This window comes from Haliotis rubra, unplaced genomic scaffold, assembly GCF_003918875.1.
Source record: "Haliotis rubra isolate DU_JTF1 unplaced genomic scaffold, ASM391887v1 Scf1113, whole genome shotgun sequence".
In the NCBI taxonomy this organism is placed as follows: Eukaryota; Metazoa; Mollusca; class Gastropoda; order Lepetellida; family Haliotidae; genus Haliotis; species Haliotis rubra.
The window spans coordinates 271,523-290,143 of record NW_025765019.1 but is presented as its reverse complement, the minus strand read 5'-3'; positions in this window follow the sequence as shown (position 1 = coordinate 290,143).

Here is an 18,621-nt window from a genome sequence, read left to right as displayed (position 1 = left end):
GACAACATTCACTCTCATACAGAGACTGGGTGAAGGATAAGACAACATTTACTCTCATACAGAGACTAGTGGAAGGATTGAACATCATTCACTCTAATATAGAGACTGGTGGAAGGATAAGACAACATTCATTCTCATACAGAGACTGGTGGAAGGATTGGACAACATTCACTCTCATACAGAGACTCGTGGAAGGATTAGACATCATTCACTTTCATGGAGAGACTGGTGGAAGGATAAGACAACATTCACTCTCATACAGAGACTGGTGGAAGGATTGGACAACATTCACTCTCATACAGAGACTGGTGGAAGGATAAAACAACATTCACTCTCACACAGAGACTGGTGGAAGGATTAGACAACATTCACTCTCATACAGAGACTTGTGGAAGGATAAAACAACATTCACTCTCATACAGAGACTGGTGGAAGGATTGGACAACGTTCACTCTCATACAGAGACTTGTGGAAGGATAAAACAACATTCACTCTCACACAGAGACTGGTGGAAGGATTAGACAACATTTAATTCATACAGAGACTGGTGGAAGGATTGGACAACATTCACTCTCATACAGAGACTGGTGGAAGGATTCGACAACATTCACTCTCATACAGAGACTGGTGGAAGGATTAGGACAACATTCACTCTCATACAGAGACTGGGAAGAGATGGAAGGATTGAGGCAACATTCACTCTCATACAGAGACTGGTGGAAGGATTGGACAACATTCACTCTCATACAGAGACTGGTGGAAGATTGGAGGATTAGACTGGTGGAAGGATTGGACAACATTCACTCTCATACAGAGACTGGTGGAAGGATTAGGACAACATTCACTTCTCATACAGAGACTGGTGGAAGGATTAGGACAAAAATTCACTCTCATACAGAGACTGGTGGAAGGATTAGACAACATTCACTCTCATACAGAGACTGGTGGAAGGATTGGACAACATTCACTCTCATACAGAGACTGGTGGAAGGATTGGACAACATTCACTCTCATACAGAGACTGGTGGAAGGATAATACAACATTCACTCTCACACAGAGACTGGTGGAAGGATTAGACAACATTCACTCTCATACAGAGACTGGTGGAAGGATTAGGCAACATTCACTCTCATACAGAGACTGGTGGAAGGATTGGACAAAATTCATTCTCATACACAGACTGGTGGAAGGATTGGAGAGCATTAACTCTCATACAGAGACTGGTGGAAGGATTGGACAAACTTCATTTTCATACAGAGACTGGTGGAAGGATAAGACAACATTTAATCTTACAGAGTCTGGCGGAAGGATTGGTAAACTTTCACTCTCATATAGAGACTGGTGGAAGGATAAGACAACATTCACTTTCATGTAGAGACTGGTGGAAGGATAAGACAACATTCACTTTCATACAGAGACTGGTGGAAGGATTGGACAACATTCATTCTCATACAGAGACAGGTGGAAGGATTGGACAACATTCACTTCCATACAGAGACTGTTGGAAGCATTAGACAAAATTCACTCTCATACAGAGACTGGGTGAAGGATAAGACAACATTTACTCTCATACAGAGACTAGTGGAAGGATTGAACATCATTCACTCTAATATAGAGACTGGTGGAAGGATAAGACAACATTCATTCTCATACAGAGACTGGTGGAAGGATTGGACAACATTCACTCTCATACAGAGACTCGTGGAAGGATTAGACATCATTCACTTTCATAGAGAGACTGGTGGAAGGATAAGACAACATTCACTCTCATACAGAGACTGGTGGAAGGATTGGACAACATTCACTCTCATACAGAGACTGGTGGAAGGATAATACAACATTCACTCTCACACAGAGACTGGTGGAAGGATTAGACAACATTCACTCTCATACAGAGACTGGTGGAAGGATTAGGCAACTTTCACTTTCATACAGAGACTGGTGGAAGGATGTTCAACATTCACCTCATACAGAGACTGGTTTGTACAAAATTCACTCTCATACACAGAGACTGGTGGAAGGATTAGACAAAATTCATTCTCATACAGAGACTGGTGGAAGGATAAGACAACATTCACTCTCATACAGAGACTGGTGGAAGGATTAGACAACATTCACTCTCATACAGAGACTGGTGGAAGGATTGGACAACATTCACCTCATACAGAGACTGGTGGAAGGATTGGACAACATTCACTCTCACAGAGACTTGTGGAAGGATTGGACAACATTCACTCTCACACAGAGACTGGTGGAAGGATTAGACAACATTCAATTCCACAAGAGACTGGTGGAAGGATTGGACACCATTCACTCTCATATAGAGACTGGTGGAAGGATTAGACAACATTCACTCTCATACAGAGACTGGTGGAAGGATAAGACAACATTCACTCTCATACAGAGACTGGTGGAAGGATTGTACAAAAATTCATTCTCATACAGAGACTGGTGGAAGGATTGGACAACATTCACCATTCACATACAGAGACTGGTGGAAGGATTGGACAACATTCACTCTCATACAGAGACTGGTGGAAGGATTAGACAACATTCACTCTCATACAGAGACTGGTGGAAGGATTAGGACAACATTCACTCTCATACAGAGACTGGTGGAAGGATTGGACAACATTCACTCTCATACAGAGACTGGTGGAAGGATTAGACAACATTAACTCTCACAGAGACTGGTGGAAGGATTGGACAACTTTCACTCTCATATAGAGACTGGTGGAAGGATTGGACAACATTCACTCTCATACAGAGACTGGTGGAAGGATTGGACAAAATTCACTCTCATACACAGAGACTGGTGGAAGGATAAGACAACATTCACTCTCATCACAGAGACTGGTGGAAGGATTGGACAACATTCACTCTCATACAGAGACTGGTGGAAGGATTAGACAACATTCACTCTCATACAGAGACTGGTGGAAGGATTGGACAACATTCACTCTCATACAGAGACTGGTGGAAGGATTAGACATCATTCACTCTCATATAGAGACTGGTGGAAGGATAAGACAACATTCACTCTCATGCACAGAGACTGGTGGAAGGATTGGACAACATTCACTCTCATACAGAGACTGGTGGAAGGATTGGACAACATTCACTCTCATACAGAGACTGGTGGAAGGATTAGACAACATTCACTCTCATACAGAGACTGGTGGAAGGATTAGACAACATTCACTCTCATACAGAGACTGGTGGATAGGATTGGACAACATTCACTCTCATACAGAGACTGGTGGAAGGATTGGACAACATTCACTCCTCTCATACAGAGACTGGTGGAAGGATTAGATTAGATTCACTCATTCAGAGACTGTGGAAGGATTAAGACAACACTCTCATACAGAGACTGGTGGAAGGATTGGACAACATTCACTCTCACACAGAGACTGGTGGAAGGATTATACAACATTCACTCTCATACAGAGACTGGTGGAAGGATTGGACAACATTCACTCTCATACAGAGACTGGTGGAAGGATTGGACAACATTCACTCTCATACAGAGACTGGTGGAAGGATAAGACAACATTCACTCTCATACAGAGACTGGTGGATAGATTGGACAAAACTCATTCACATACAGAGACTGGTGGAAGGATAAGACAACATTCACCTTCATACAGAGACTGTTGGAAGGATTAGACAACATTCACTCTCATACAGAGACTGGTGGAAGGATTGGACAAAATTCACTCTCATACACAGAGACTGGTGGAAGGATTGGACAACATTCACTCTCATACAGAGACTGGTGGAAGGATTAAGACAACATTCACTCCCTCATACAGAGACTGGTGGAAGGATTGACAACATTCACTCTCATACAGAGACTGGTGGAAGGATTAGGACACAACATTCACTCTCATACAGAGACTGGTGGAAGGATTGGACAACATTCACTCTCACACAGAGACTGGTGGAAGGATTAGACAACATTCACTCTCACACAGAGACTGGTGGAAGGATTAGACAACATTCACTCTCATACAGAGACTGGTGGAAGGATAAAACAACATTCACTCACATACAGAGACTGGTGGAAGGATTGTACAAAATTCATTCTCATACAGAGACTGGTGGATAGATTGGACAAAATTCATTCACATACAGAGACTGGTGGAAGGATAAGACAACATTCACTTTCATACAGAGACTGCTGGAAGGATTAGACAACATTCACTCTCATACAGAGACTGGTGGAAGGATTGGACAACATTCACTCTCATACAGAGACTTGTGGAAGGATTGGACAACGTTCACTCTCATACAGAGACTTGTGGAAGGATAAAACAACATTCACTCTCATACAGAGACTGGAGGAAGGATTAGACAACGTTTAATCTCACAAAGACTGGTGGAAGGATTGGACACCTTTCACTCTCATATAGAGACTGGTGGAAGGATTGGACAACGTTCACTCTCATACAGAGACTTGTGGAAGGATAAAACAACATTCACTCTTATACAGAGACTGGTGGAAGGATAAGACAACATTCACTCTCATACAGAGACTGGTGGAAGGATTGGACAAAATTCATTCTCATACAGAGACTGGTGGAAGGATTGGATAACATTCACTCTCATACAGAGACTGGTGGAAGGATTAGACCACATTCACACTCATACAGAGACTGGTGGAAGGATTGGACATCATTCACTCTGATATAGAGACTGGTGGAAGGATTAGACAACATTCATTCTCATACAGAGACTGGTGGAAGGATTGGACAACATTCACTCTCATACAGAGACTCGTGGAAGGATTAGACATCATTCACTTTCATGTAGAGACTGGTGGAAGGATAAGACAACATTCACTTTCATACAGAGACTGGTGGAAGGATTGGACAACATTCATTCTCATACACAGACTGGTGGAAGGATTGGACAGCATTCACTCTCATACAGAGACTGGTGGAAGGATTAGAGAACATTCACTCTCACACAGAGACTGGTGGAAGGATTAGACAACATCTACTCTCATACAGAGACTGGTGGAAGGATTATTCAACATTCACTCTCATACAGAGACTGGTGGAAGGATTGGACAAAATTCATTCTCATACACAGACTGGTGGAAGGTTTGGATAACATTAACTCTCATACAGAGACTGGTGGAAGGATTGGACAAACTTCATTTTCATACAGAGACTGGTGGAAGGATTGGACAACATTCACTCTCATACAGAGACTCGTGGAAGGATTAGACATCATTCACTTTCATGTATAGACTGGTGGAAGGATAAGAAAACATTCACTTTCATACAAAGGCTGGTGGAAGGATAAGAAAACATTCACTTTCATACAAAGGCTGGTGGAAGGATTGGACAACATTCACTCTCATACAGAGACTGGTGGAAGGATTGGACAACATTCACTCTCATACAGAGACTGGTGGAAGGATTAGACAACATTCAGCCTCATACAGAGACTGGTGGAAGGATAAGACAACATTCACTCTCATACAGAGACTGGTGGAAGGATTAGACAACATTCACTCTCATACAGAGACTGGTGGAAGGATTGGACAACATTCACTCTCATACAGAGACTGGTGGAAGGATTAGACAACATTCACTCTCATACAGAGACTGGTGGAAGGATTGGACAAATCACTCTCATACAGAGACAACTTTCACTTCACTCTCATACAGAGACTGGTGGAAGGATAAAACAACATTCACTCACATACAGAGACTGGTGGAAGGATTGGACAACATTCACTCTCATACAGAGACTGGTGGATAGATTAGGACAAAATTCATTCTCATACAGAGACTGGTGGAAGGATTAGACAACATTCACTTCACTCATACAGAGACTGGTGGAAGGATTAGACAACATTCACTCTCATACAGAGACTGGTGGAAGGATTGGACAACATTCACTCTCATACAGAGACTGGTGGAAGGATTGGACAACGTTCACTCATACAGAGACTGGTGGAAGGATTGGACAACATTCACTCTCATACAGAGACTGGTGGAAGGATTGGACAACATTCACTCTCATACAGAGACTGGTGGAAGGATAAAACAACATTCACTCTCATACAGAGACTGGTGGAAGGATAAGACAACATTCACTCTCATACAGAGACTGGTGGAAGGATTGGACAAAATTCATTCTCATACAGAGACTGGTGGAAGGATTGGATAACATTCACTCTCATACAGAGACTGGTGGAAGGATTAGACCACATTCACACTCATACAGAGACTGGTGGAAGGATTGGACATCATTCACTCTGATATAGAGACTGGTGGAAGGATTAGACAACATTCACTCTCATACAGAGACTGGTGGAAGGATTGGACAACATTCACTCTCATATAGAGACTGGTGGAAGGATTGGACAACATTCACTCTCATACAGAGACTGGTGGAAGGTTTGACAAAATTCACTCTCATACAGAGACTGGTGGAAGGATAAGACAACATTCACTCTCATACAGAGAATGGTAGATTAGGATCAAACAACATTCAGCCTCATACAGAGACTGGTGGAAGGATAAGACAACATTCACTCTCATACAGAGACTGGTGGAAGGATTAGACAACATTCACTCTCATACAGAGACTGGTGGAAGGATAAGACAACATTCACTCTCATACAGAGACTGGTGGAAGGATTAGACAACATTCACTCTCATACAGAGACTGGTGGAAGGATTAGACAACATTCACTCTCATACAGAGACTGGTGGAAGGATTGGACAACATTCACTCTCATACAGAGACTGGTGGAAGGATTGGACAACGTTCACTCTCATACAGAGACTTGTGGAAGGATAAAACAACATTCACTTTCACACAGAGACTGGTGGAAGGATTAGACAACATTCATCTCATACAGAGACTGGTGGAAGGATTAGACAACATTCACTCTCATACAGAGACTGGTGGAAGGATTAAGACAACATTCACTCTCATACAGAGACTGGTGGAAGGATTAGGACAACATTCACTCTCATACAGAGACTGGTGGAAGGATTGGACAACATTCACTCTGATCACAGAGACTGGTGGAAGGATTGGACACAGAGACTGGTGGAAGGATTGGACAACATTCACTCTCATACAGAGACTGGTGGAAGGATAAGACAACATTCACTCTCATACAGAGACTGGTGGAAGGATTAGACAACATTCACTCTCATACAGAGACTGGTGGAAGGATTGGACAACATTCACTCTCATACAGAGACTGGTGGAAGGATAAAACAACATTCACTCTCATACAGAGACTGGTGGAAGGATTAGACAACATTCACTCTCATACAGAGACTGGTGGAAGGATTGGACAACATTCACATTCATACAGAGACTGGTGGAAGGATTAGACAACATTCACTCTCATACAGAGACTGGTGGAAGGATTGGACAACATTCACTCTCATACAGAGACTGGTGGAAGGATTAGACAACATTCACTCTCATACAGAGACTGGTGGAAGGATTGGACAACATTCACTCTCATACAGAGACTGGTGGAAGGATTGGACAACATTCACTCTCATACAGAGACTGGTGGAAGGATTGGACAACATTCACTCTCATACAGAGACTGGTGGAAGGATTGGACAACATTCACTCTCATACAGAGACTGGTGGAAGGATAAGACAACATTCACTCTCATACAGAGACTGGTGGAAGGATTGGACAACATTCACTCTCATACAGAGACTGGTGGAAGGATTAGACAACATTCACTTCATATACAGAGACTGGTGGAAGGATAAGACAACATTCACTTTCATACAGAGACTGGTGGAAGGATTGGACAACATTCACTCTCATACAGAGACTGGTGGAAGGATTGGACAACATTCACTCTCATACAGAGACTGGTGGAAGGATTAGGACAACATTCACTCACAGAGACTGAGAGGATAAGACACTCTCATACATTGGTGGACATTGACAACATTCACATCACAGAGACTGGTGGAAGGATTGGACAACATTCACTCTCATACAGAGACTGGTGGAAGGATTAGACAACATTCACTCTCTCATACAGAGACTGGTGGAAGGATTGGACAACATTCACTCTCATACAGAGACTGGTGGAAGGATTGGACAACATTCACTCTCATACAGAGACTGGTGGAAGGATTAGGACAACATTCACTCTCATACAGAGACTGGTGGAAGGATTAGACAACATTCACTCTCATACAGAGACTGGTGGAAGGATTGGACAACATTCACTCTCATACAGAGACTGGTGGAAGGATTAGACAACATTCACTCTCATACAGAGACTGGTGGAAGGATTAGACAACATTCACACTCATACAGAGACTGGTGGAAGGATTGGACAACATTCACTCTCATACAGAGACTGGTGGAAGGATTGGACAACATTCACTCTCATACAGAGACTGGTGGAAGGATTGACAACATTCACTCTCATACAGAGACTGGTGGAAGGATTAGACAACATTCACTCTCATACAGAGACTGGTGGAAGGATTAGACAACATTCACTCTCATACAGAGACTGGTGGAAGGATTGGACAACATTCACTCTCATACAGAGACTGGTGGAAGGATTGACAACATTCACTCTCATACAGAGACTGGTGGAAGGATTGGACAAACTTCACTCTCATACAGAGACTGGTGGAAGGATTGGACAACATTCACTCTCATACAGAGACTGGTGGAAGGACAAACATTCAGACAAGATTGGAAGGATAAGGACAACATTCACTCTCATACAGAGACTGGTGGAAGGATTAGACAACATTCACTCTCATACAGAGACTGGTGGAAGGATTGGACAACATTCACTCATACAGAGACTGGTGGAAGGATTGGACAACATTCACTCTCATACAGAGACTGGTGGAAGGATTGGACAACATTCACTCTCATACAGAGACTGGTGGAAGGATTGGACAACATTCACTCTCATACAGAGACTGGTGGAAGGATTGGACAACATTCACTCTCATACAGAGACTGGTGGAAGGATTGGACAACATTCACTCTCATACAGAGACTGGTGGAAGGATTGGACAACATTCACTCTCATACAGAGACTGGTGGAAGGATTAGACAACATTCACTCTCATACAGAGACTGGTGGAAGGATTGGACAACATTCACTCTCATACAGAGACTGGTGGAAGGATTGGACAACATTCACTCTCATACAGAGACTGGTGGAAGGATTGGACAACATTCACTCTCATACAGAGACTGGTGGAAGGATTAGACAACATTCATTCTCATACAGAGACTGGTGGAAGGATTGGACAACATTCACTCTCATACAGAGACTGGTGGAAGGATTAGACAAAATTCACTCTCATACAGAGACTGGTGGAAGGATAAGACAACATTCACTCTCATACAGAGACTGGTGGAAGGATCAAACAACATTCACTCTCATACAGAGACTGGTGGAAGGATAAGACAACATTCACTCTCACACAGAGACTGGTGGAAGGATTAGACAACATTCACTCTCATACAGAGACTGGTGGAAGGATTAGACAACATTCACTCTCATACAGAGACTGGTGGAAGGATTAGACAACATTCACTCTCATACAGAGACTGGTGGAAGGATTGGACAACATTCACTCTCATACAGAGACTGGTGGAAGGATTGGACAACATTCACTCTCATACAGAGACTGGTGGAAGGATTGGACAACATTCACTCTCACACACAGAGACTGGTGGAAGGATTGACAACATTCACTCTCATACAGAGACTGGTGGAAGGATTAGACAACATTCACTCTCATACAGAGACTGGTGGAAGGATTAGACAACATTCACTCTCATACAGAGACTGGTGGAAGGATTGGACAACATTCACTCTCATACAGAGACTGGTGGAAGGATTAGACAACATTCACTCTCATACAGAGACTGGTGGAAGGATTAGACAACATTCACTCTCATACAGAGACTGGTGGAAGGATTAGACAACATTCACTCTCATACAGAGACTGGTGGAAGGATTGGACAACATTCACTCTCATACAGAGACTGGTGGAAGGATTGACAACATTCACTCTCATACAGAGACTGGTGGAAGGATTGGACAACATTCACTCTCATACAGAGACTGGTGGAAGGATTAGACAACATTCACTCTCATACAGAGACTGGTGGAAGGATTGGACAACATTCACTCTCATACAGAGACTGGTGGAAGGATTGGACAACATTCACTCTCATACAGAGACTGGTGGAAGGATTGGACAACATTCACAACATCATACAGAGACTGGTGGAAGGATTGACAACATTCACTCTCATACAGAGACTGGTGGAAGGATTGGACAACATTCACTCTCATACAGAGACTGGTGGAAGGATTGGACAACATTCACTCTCATACAGAGACTGGTGGAAGGATTGACAACATTCACTCTCACACAGACTGGTGGAAGGATTAGACAACATTCACTCTCATACAGAGACTGGTGGAAGGATTGGACAACATTCACTCTCATACAGAGACTGGTGGAAGGATTGGACAACATTCACTCTCATACAGAGACTGGTGGAAGGATTAGACAACATTCACTCTCATACAGAGACTGGTGGAAGGATTGGACAACATTCACTCTCATACAGAGACTGGTGGAAGGATTAGACAACATTCACTCTCATACAGAGACTGGTGGAAGGATTGACAACATTCACTCTCATACAGAGACTGGTGGAAGGATTGGACAACATTCACTCTCACACAGAGACTGGTGGAAGGATTGACAACATTCACTCTCATACAGAGACTGGTGGAAGGATTAGACAACATTCACTCTCATACAGAGACTGGTGGAAGGATTGGACAACATTCACTCTCATACAGAGACTGGTGGAAGGATTGGACAACATTCACTCTCATACAGAGACTGGTGGAAGGATTAGACAACATTCACTCTCATACAGAGACTGGTGGAAGGATTAGGACAACATTCACTCTCATACAGAGACTGAGACTGTGGAAGGATTAGACAACATTCACTCTCATACAGAGACTGGTGGAAGGATTGGACAACATTCACTCTCATACAGAGACTGGTGGAAGGATTGGACAACATTCACTCTCATACAGAGACTGGTGGAAGGATTAGACAACATTCACTCTCATACAGAGACTGGTGGAAGGATTGGACAACATTCACTCTCATACAGAGACTGGTGGAAGGATTAGACAACATTCACTCATACAGAGACTGGTGGAAGGATTGGACAACATTCATTCTCATACAGAGACTGGTGGAAGGATTGGACAACATTCACTCTCATACAGAGACTGGTGGAAGGATTGGACAACATTCACTCTCATACAGAGACTGGTGGAAGGATTGGACAACATTCACTCTCATACAGAGACTGGTGGAAGGAAGGATTGGACAACATTCACTCTCATACAGAGACTGGTGGAAGGATTGGACAACATTCACACTCACACAGAGACTGGTGGAAGGATTGGACAACATTTCACTCTCACAGAGACTGGTGGAAGGATTGGACACCATTCACTCTCATACAGAGACTGGTGGAAGGATTAGACAACATTCACTCTCATACAGAGACTGGTGGAAGGATTGGACAACATTCACTCTCATACAGAGACTGGTGGAAGGATTGGACAACATTCACTCTCACACAGAGACTGGTGGAAGGATTAAACAACATTCACTCTCATACAGAGACTGTTGGAAGGATTAGACAACATTCACTCTCATACAGAGACTGGTGGAAGGATTGGACAACATTCACTCTCATACAGAGACTGGTGGAAGGATTAGACAACATTCACTCTCATACAGAGACTGGTGGAAGGATTGACAACATTCACTCTCATACAGAGACTGGTGGAAGGATTAGACAACATTCACTCTCATACAGAGACTGGTGGAAGGATTGGACAACATTCACTCTCATACAGAGACTGGTGGAAGGATTGGACAACATTCACTCTCATACAGAGACTGGTGGAAGGATTAGAAAACATTCACACTCACACAGAGACTGGTGGAAGGATTAGACAACATTCACTTTCATACAGAGACTGGTGGAAGGATTAGGACAACATTCATTCTCATACAGAGACTGGTGGAAGGATTGGACAACATTCACTCTCATACAGAGACTGGTGGAAGGATTGGACAACATTCACTCTCATACAGAGACTGGTGGAAGGATTAGGCAACATTCACTCTCATACAGAGACTGGTGGAAGGATTGGACAACATTCATTCTCATACACAGACTGGTGGAAGGATTGGACAACATTCACTCTCATATACAGAGACTGGTGGAAGGATTAGACAACATTCACTCTCATACAGAGACTGGTGGAAGGATAAGACAACATTCACTCTCATACAGAGACTGGTGGAAGGATTAGACAACATTCACTCTCATACAGAGACTGGTGGAAGGATTGGACAACATTCATTCTCATACAGAGACTGGTGGAAGGATTGGACAACATTCACTCTCATACAGAGACTGGTGGAAGGATTGGACAACATTCACTCTCATACAGAGACTGGTGGAAGGATTAGACAACATTCACTCTCATACAGAGACTGGTGGAAGGATTGACAACATTCACTCTCATACAGAGACTGGTGGAAGGATTTGACAAACATTCATTCTCATACAGAGACTGGTGGAAGGATAAGACAACATTCAATCTCACAGAGACTGGTGGAAGGATTGGACAACATTCACTCTCATACAGAGACTGGTTGAAGAATAAGACAACATTCACTCTCATCATACAGAGACTGGTGGAAGGATTAGACAACATTCACTCTCATACAGAGACTGGTGGAAGGATTAGACAACATTCACTCTCATACAGAGACTGGTGGAAGGATTAGACAACATTCACTCTCATACAGAGACTGGTGGAAGGATTGGACAACATTCACTCTCATACAGAGACTGGTGGAAGGATTGGACAACATTCACTCTCATACAGAGACTGGTGGAAGGATTTGACAAAATTCATTCTCATACAGAGACTGGTGGAAGGATTGGACAACATTCACTCTCATACAGAGACTGGTGGAAGGATTGGACAACATTCACTCTTCATACAGAGACTGGTGGAAGGATTGGACAACATTCACTCTCATACAGAGACTGGTGGAAGGATTGGACAACATTCACTCTCATACAGAGACTGGTGGAAGGATTAGACAACATTCACTCTCATACAGAGACTGGTGGAAGGATTAGACAACGTTTAATCTCACAAAGACTGGTGGAAGGATTGGACACATTTCACTCTCATATAGAAACTGGTGGAAGGATTGGACAACATTCACTCTCATACAGAGACTGGTGGAGGGATTTGTCAAACTTCATTCTCATACAGAGACTGGTGGAAGGATAAGAAAACATTTAATCTCACAGAGACTGGTGGAAGGATTGGACACCTTTCACTTTCATACAGAGACTATTTGAAGAATAAGACAACATTCACTCTCATACAGAGACTGGTGGAAGGATAAGACAACATTCACTTTGATGCAGAGACTGGTGGGAGGATTAAACAACATTCACTCTCATACATAGACTGTTGTAAGGATTAGACAACATTCACTCTCATACAGACACTGGTTGAAGGATTGGACAAAATTTAATCTCATACAGAGACTGGTCAAAGGATAAGACAACATTCACTTTCATACAGAGACTGGTGGGATGATTAGACAACATTCACTCTCATACAGAGACTGGTGGAAGGATTAGACAACGTTTAATCTCACAAAGACTGGTGGAAGGATTGGACACCTTTCAATCTCATACAGAGACTGGTTGAAGGGTTCGACAACATTCACTCTCATACTGAGACTGGTTGAAGGATTGGACAAACTTCATTCTCATACAGAGACTGGTGGAAGGGTTTGGACAACATTCACTCTCATACAGAGACTGGTGGAAGGATAAGACAACATTCTCTCTCATACAGAGACTGTTGGAAGGATTAGACGACATTCACTCTCATACAGACACTGGTGGAAGCATTAGACAACATTCACTCTCATACAGAGACTGGTGGAAGGATTAGACAACGTTTAATCTCACAAAGACTGGTGGAAGGATTGGACACCTTTCACTCTCATATAGAAACTGGTGGAAGGATTAGACAACATTCACTCTCATACAGAGACTGGTGGAAGGATTAGACCACATTCACACTCATACAGAGACTGGTGGAAGGATTGGACATCATTCACTCTGATATAGAGACTGGTGGAAGGATTAGACAACATTCACTCTCATACAGAGACTGGTGGAAGGATAAAACAACATTCACTCTCATATAGAGAATGGTGGAAGGATTGGACAACAATCACTCTCATACAGAGACTGGTGGAAGCTTTGGACAAACTTCATTTTCATACAGAGACTGGTGGAAGGATTGGACAACATTCACTCTCATACAGAGACTGGTGGAAGGATTAGACAAAATTCACTCACATACAGAGACTGGTGGAAGGATAAGACAACATCCACTCTCATACAGAGACTGGTGGAAGGATTGTACAAAATTCATTCGCATACAGAGACTGGTGGATAGATTGGACAACATTCACTCTCATACAGAGAATGGTGGAAGGATAAAACAACATTCACTCTCATACAGAGACTGTTGGAAGAATAAGACAACATTCACTCTCATACAGAGACTGCTGGAAGGATAAAACAACATTCACTCTCATTTAGAGACTGGTGGAAGGATTGGACAACAGTTACTCTCATACAGAGACTGGTGGAAGGATTGGACAAACTTCATTTTCATACAGAGACTGGTGGAAGGATAAGACAACATTTAATCTCATACACAGAGACTGACAGAAGGATTGGACAACTTTCACTCTCATATAGAGACTAGTGGAAGGATAAGACAACATTCATTCTCATACAGAGACTGGTGGAAGGATTGGACAACATTCACTTCTCATACAGAGACTGGTGGAAGGATTAGACAACATTCATTCTCATACAGAGACAGGTGGAAGGATTGACAACATTCACATTCAACATTCACATACAGAGACTGTTGGAAGCATTAGACAAAATTCACTCTCATACAGAGACTGGTTGAAGGATAAGACAACATTCACTCTCATACAGAGAATGGTAGAAGGATCAAACAACATTCAGCCATCATCACAGAGACTGGTGGAAGGATAAGTCAACATTCACTCTCATACAGAGACTAGTGGGAAGGATTAGACAACATTCACTCTCATACAGAGACTGGTGGAAGGATTGACAACATTCACTCTCATACAGAGACTGGTGGAAGGATTAGACAACATTCACTCTCATACAGAGACTGGTGGAAGGATTGGACAACATTCACTCTCATACAGAGACTGGTGGAAGGATTGGACAACATTCACTCTCATACAGAGACTGGTGGAAGGATAATACAACATTCACTCTCACACAGAGACTGGTGGAAGGATTAGACAACATTCAATCTCATACAGAGACTGGTGGAAGGATTAGGCAACATTCACTCTCATACAGAGACTGGTGGAAGGATTGGACAAAATTCATTCTCATACAGAGACTGGTGGAAGGATTGGACAGCATTCACTCTCATACAGAGACTGGTGGAAGGATTAGAGAACATTCACTCTCACACAGAGACTGGTGGAAGGATAAGACAACATTCACTCTCATACAGAGACTAGTGGAAGGATTAGACAACATTCACTCTCATACAGAGACTGGTGGAAGGATTGGACAAAATTCATTCTCATACAGAGACTGGTGGAAGGATTGGACAAAATTCATTCTCATACAGAGACTGGTGGAAGGATTGGACAACATTCACTTTCATACAGAGACTGGTGGAAGGATTAGACAACATTCATTCTCACACAGAGACTGGTGGAAGGATTGGACAAAATTCATTCTCATACAGAGACTAGTGGAAGGATTGGACAACATTCACTCTCATACAGAGACTGGTGGAAGGATTGGACAACGTTTAATCTCACAAAGACTGGTGGAAGGATTGGACACCTATCACTCTCATATAGAGACTGGTGGAAGGATAAGACAACATTCACTCTCATACAGAGACTGGTGGAAGGATTGGACAAAATTCATTCTCATACAGAGACTGGTGGAAGAATTGGACAACATTCACTCTCACACAGGGTCTGGTGGAAGGATTAGACAACATTCACTCTCATACAGAGACTGGTGGAAGGATTGGACAAAATTCATTTTCATACAGAGACTGGTGGAAGGATTGGAAAGCATTCACTCTCATACAGACACTGGTGGATGGATAAGACAACATTCACTCTCATACAGAGACTGGTGGAAGGATTGGACAACATTCACTCTCATACAGAGACTGGTGGAAGGATTAGACAAAATTCACTCACATACAGAGACTGGTGGAAGGATAAGACAACATCCACTCTCATACAGAGACTGGTGGAAGGATTGTACAAAATTCATTCGCATACAGAGACTGGTGGATAGATTGGACAACATTCACTCTCATACAGAGAATGGTGGAAGGATAAAACAACATTCACTCTCATACAGAGACTGTTGGAAGAATAAGACAACATTCACTCTCATACAGAGACTGCTGGAAGGATAAAACAACATTCACTCTCATTTAGAGAATGGTGGAAGGATTGGACAACAGTTACTCTCATACAGAGACTGGTGGAAGGATTGGACAAACTTCATTTTCATACAGAGACTGGTGGAAGGATAAGACAACATTTAATCTCACAGAGACTGACAGAAGGATTGGACAACTTTCACTCTCATATAGAGACTAGTGGAAGGATAAGACAACATTCATTCTCATACAGAGACTGGTGGAAGGATTGGACAACATTCACTCTCATACAGAGACTCGTGGAAGGATTAGACATCATTCATTCTCATACAGAGACAGGTGGAAGGATTGGACAACATTCACTTCCATACAGAGACTGTTGGAAGCATTAGACAAAATTCACTCTCATACAGAGACTGGTTGAAGGATAAGACAACATTCACTCTCATACAGAGAATGGTAGAAGGGTCAAACAACATTCAGCCTCATACAGAGACTGGTGGAAGGATAAGTCAACATTCACTCTCATACAGAGACTAGTGGAAGGATTAGACAACATTCACTCTCATACAGAGACTGGTGGAAGGATATGCAACATTCACTCTCATACAGAGACTAGTGGAAGGATTAGACAACATTCACTCTCATACAGAGACTGGTGGAAGGATTGGACAACATTCACTCTCATACAGAGACTAGTGGAAGGATTAGACAACATTCACTCTCATACAGAGACTGGTGGAAGGATTGGACAAAATTCATTCTGATACAGAGACTGGTGGAAGGATTGGACAAAATTCATTCTCATACAGAGACTGGTGGAAGGATTGGACAACATTCACTTTCATACAGAGACTGGTGGAAGGATTAGACAACATTCATTCTCACACAGAGACTGGTGGAAGGATTGGACAAAATTCATTCTCATACAGAGACTAGTGGAAGGATTGGACAACATTCACTCTCATACAGAGACTGGTGGAAGGATTGGACAACGTTTAATCTCACAAAGACTGGTGGAAGGATTGGACACCTATCACTCTCATATAGAGACTGGTGGAAGGATAAGACAACATTCACTTTCATACAGAGACTGGTGGAAGGATTGGACAAAATTCATTCTCATACAGAGACTGGTGGAAGAATTGGACAACATTCACTCTCACACAGGGTCTGGTGGAAGGATTAGACAACATTCACTCTCATACAGAGACTGGTGGAAGGATTGGACAAAATTCATTTTCATACAGAGACTGGTGGAAGGATTGGAAAGCATTCACTCTCATACAGACACTGGTGGAAGGATAAGACAACATTCACTCTCATACAGAGACTGGTGGAAGGATAAGACAACATTCACTCTCATACAGAGACTGGTGGAAGGATTGGACAAATTCATTCTCATACAGAGACTGGTGGAAGGATTGGACAACATTCACTCTCACACAGAGACTGGTGGAAGCATTGGACAATATTCACTCTCATACAGAGACTGGTGGAAGGATTGGACAACATTCACTCTCATACAGAGACTGGTGGAAGGATTAGACAACATTCATTCTCACACAGAGACTGGTGGAAGGATTGGACAAAATTCATTCTCATACAGAGACTAGTGGAAGGATTGGACAACATTCACTCTCATACAGAGACTGGTGGAAGGATTGGACAACATTTAATCTCACAAAGACTGGTGGAAGGATTGGACACCTATCACTCTCATACAGAGACTGGTGGAAGGATAAGACAACATTCACTCTCATACAGAGACTGGTGGAAGGATTGGACAAAATTCATTCTCATACAGAGACTGGTGGAAGGATTGGACAACATTCACTCTCACACAGAGACTGGTGGAAGGATTAGACAACATTCACTCTCATACAGAGACTGGTGGAAGGATTGGACAAAATTCATTTTCATACACAGACTGGTGGAAGGATTGGACAACATTCACTCTCATACAGACACTGGTGGAAGGATAAGACA